Source organism: Coregonus clupeaformis, chromosome 7 (assembly GCF_020615455.1).
Source record: "Coregonus clupeaformis isolate EN_2021a chromosome 7, ASM2061545v1, whole genome shotgun sequence".
Lineage (NCBI taxonomy): Eukaryota > Metazoa > Chordata > Actinopteri > Salmoniformes > Salmonidae > Coregonus > Coregonus clupeaformis.
In genome coordinates this window covers 35,919,686-35,923,626 of record NC_059198.1, presented here as the reverse complement: position 1 = coordinate 35,923,626, position 3,941 = coordinate 35,919,686, and positions in this window count along the sequence as shown.

Genomic DNA, 3,941 nt, shown 5'->3' with positions numbered 1-3,941 from the left:
TTCTATTGTTGTCTCAACTGTCTAGTGTATTTACATCTAACACTATTCATATTTATATAGTAATACCATATAGTAACTAGTATTATAGGAGCCAAATAGGTCATATTGTATATTTGCATGTTTCCAATTCATGATGCATTTCTGTTGTATGTGTGTTTGCCATAAATCCCTTGTCAAGTGTGTGTACCCCATCTACAGGCCAATGGAGAAAACAGTTAAAAGACATACACGCCCCATGGCCTAATGGGAGTTACTGGAATGGCAGCACACAGTCTTTTGACCGTACCAGACCATGTTCACCCTGCTGTTTGTTTCTTTAGTTTAATGATCACAATTCGTTTTGGTAGAATCCTATACATTTTTGTAACCAGAAGAACGACAAATAAATGCATTATTATTTTTCAACTTGAATCAAACTTTGGACATTGGATTTGAATGTGTCGAGACTAACGTTTCACCCCTCTCCATTGTGGCTAAAGGAGTATAATTGCTTTTGCAGCAGCTAATGGGGATCCTAATCAAATACCAAATGGAAATTGTATTGGGACAATTATATTGGACAATTTAGCCACTACAAGTATAGCTTCTAGGGTCCTAGGCAGTTGTTCCATGTCCCGCCCCCCTCTCTCTCTCCCCTCCCTAGGTACAGCCTACCGTTCCAGGCTGTGTGCCACCACACGGTGAGCCCCTACTGCTCAGTCCTGCCCCCTACTCTGACCTCTCCCTGACCCCCGCCAAGGAGACCCTGCAGCTGGCCTGGAACATCGCATGGCATTCTGGGATAGATATCCTCTTGGAGGAGCGCGGAGGGATCTGCAGTGACGTCGTATGTTAATCTGATTATAGCTGGTAATATTACTTGACTTATTCCTGTATGTTAATTTGATTATAGATGGTAATATTACTTGACTTATTCCTGTATGTTAATTTGATTATAGATGGTAATATTACTTGACTTATTCCTGTATGTTAGTTTGATTATAGATGGTAATTTTACTTGACTTATTCCTGTATGTTAATTTGATTATAGATGGTAATATTACTTGACTTATTCCTGTATGTTAATTTGATTATAGATGGTAATATTACTTGACTTATTCCTGTATGTTAATTTGATTATAGATGGTAATATTACTTGACTTATTCCTGTATGTTAATTTCATTATAGATGGTAATATTACTTGACTTATTCCTGTATGTTAATTTCATTATAGATGGTATTATTACTTGACTTATTCCTGTATGTTAATTTCATTATAGATGGTAATATTACTTGACTTTTTCCTGTATGTTAATTTGGTTATAGTAATATTTTCTTCTGCCCACCTTCCTCTTTCTCCCCTTCTTCACATTCACACCGCTCTCTCTCCCTCCCTCTTTCTTTCTCTGTGTTTCCCTCCTACTCCTCTCTTCCTCTCCATATCCCTCTTTCTCCTCCTCCCTCCCTCCCTGCGTCTCCTCTCTCTCCCCCCTCCAGGTTATGCTTGGCGTTGGCAGGGCCCTTTGAAAGCCAGCTGGTGGTTTGGTTGCTCCAGTGCCCACACTTCTACTGCCTCCCCAGCCTAGAGAGGCCTCTGCTGGGCATGGTCAGCCTCACGGCCCAGCCCAGCTGGAGCTCACACTGCCCTAGCATGGAGCCCCAGTCTCGCTGCACCAAGTTAGTTCAGCATGAGAAAACACAGCACAGCAAACCTAGTCTGGCATTACCTGGGACAGTCTGGAGAAACAGCACTGCTCACACTAGGATATACCTTGCATTTCCCAGTACCACCTAACTTAGTACAGATGAGAATGGTCTGGCCTTAATGGCCATGTACTGTTATAATCTCCCCCCGGCACAGCCAGCAGAGGACTGGCCACCTCTCAGAGCCTGGTTCCTCTCTAGGTTTCTACCGGTTCTTGCCTTTCTAGGAAGTTTTTCCTAGCCACCGTGCTTCTGCATCTGCGTTGCTTGCTCTTTGGGGTTTTAGGCTGGGTCTTTGGGGTTTTAGGCTGGGTCTTTGGGGTTTTAGGCTGGGTCTTTGGGGTTTTAGGCTGGGTTTCTGTAAAGCACTGTGTGACTACTGCTGATGTTCAAAGGGCTTTATAAAATAAAATTGGATTGAGTCCAGGGTTTGGCCTCTCACCCACTCTCACCCCCTGTCTCCCTCATACCCTCACCTGTGTCTCCCTCACCACCCACCCTTGACTCCCCCATCCCTCACCCTGTCTGTCCCATACCCTAAACCTGGTTCTCCCATACCCTCACCCTGTCTCTCCCATACCCTCACCCTGTCTCCCCCATATCCTCACCCTGTCTCCCCCACCCCTCACCTGTGTCTCCCTCACCACCCACCCTTGACTCCCCCATCCCTCACCCTGTCTCTCCCATACCCTCACCCTGTCTCTCCCATACCCTCAACCTGTCTCCCCCATACCCTCACCCTGTCTCCCCCATACCCTCACCCTGTCTCCCCCATCCCTCACCCTGTCTCCCCCATCCCTCACCCTGTCTCTCCCATACCCTCACCCTGTCTCTCCCATACCCTCACCCTGTCTCTCCCATACCCTCACCTTGTCTCTCCCATACCCTCACCTTGTCTCTCCCATACCCTCACCCTGTCTCTCCCATACCCTCACCCTGTCTCTCCCATACCCTCACCCTGTCTCCCCCATCCCTCACCCTGTCTCTCGCATACCCTCACCTTGTCTCTCCCATACCCTCACCCTGTCTCTCCCATACCCTCACCCTGGTTCTCGCAGTGATCTATGACCATCAGACTGGTCCTCATCTGGCCTGGGCCTCTGTTTCTCCAGGCTAATCAAAGCTAAGCTAAGGGTCCCAGCTGCATGTATCCCCTGTAGGTCTAAGCCCTTAGATCGCAATATCTACTAAACTAACATATTAAATTGTTTTCAAGTGGTCATAAAATGCCTCATTTAGCCATTTGATTTTGTAGGTTTAACAATAAATATATATATATATACAGTGGGGGAAAAAAGTATTTAGTCAGCCACCAATTGTGCAAGTTCTCCCACTTAAAAAGATGAGAGAGGCCTGTAATTTTCATCATAGGTACACGTCAACTATGACAGACAAAATGAGGAAAAAAAATCCAGAAAATCACATTGTAGGATTTTTAATGATTTTATTTGCAAATTAACGCTGTCATCTGTCTGCTTCACCTGTCCCACGAGATGACGGCCCAGAGCAGGTCAGCAACCCAGCCAGAACAGCACTCATTGCATTTCTACACTACAGATTGGCAAGATGTTTCCTTGTGAAGTGTAGTAGAGATAGATGAGGAAATAAGTTTACTGTGTGCTTATTGCATGGACATTTTTCTCCTTTTGTTAGTGCATCAGTCTGGATATCTGGAGATATGTGTTAATCTAGTCCAGGACTTAATTTCCCAGTGGTCTTTGGGTCAAGAGGCGGGGTCTGATACAGTGAGGGAAAAAAGTATTTGATCACCTACTGATTTTGTACGTTTGCCCACTGACAATGATATGATCAGTCTATAATTTTAATGGTAGGTTTATTTGAACAGTGAGAGACAGAATAACAACGTCAAAAAATCCAGAAAAATGCATGTCAAAAATGTTATGAATTGATTTGCATTTCAATGAGGGAAATAAGTATTTGACCCCTCAGCAAAACATTAATAAGTATTTGGTGGAAAAACCCTTGCTGGCAATCACAGAGGTCAGACGTTTCTTGTAGTTGACCACCAGGTTTGCACACATCTCAGGAGGGATTTTGTTCCACTCCTCTTTGCAGATCTTCTCCAAGTCATTAAGGTTTTGAGGCTGACGTTTGGCAACTCGAACCTTTAGCTCCCTCCACAGATTTTCTACGGGATTAACATCTGGAGCCTGGCTAGGCCACTCCAGGACCTTAATGTGCTTCTTCTTGAGCCACTCCTTTGTTGCCTTGGCCGTGTGTTTTGGGTCATTGTCAT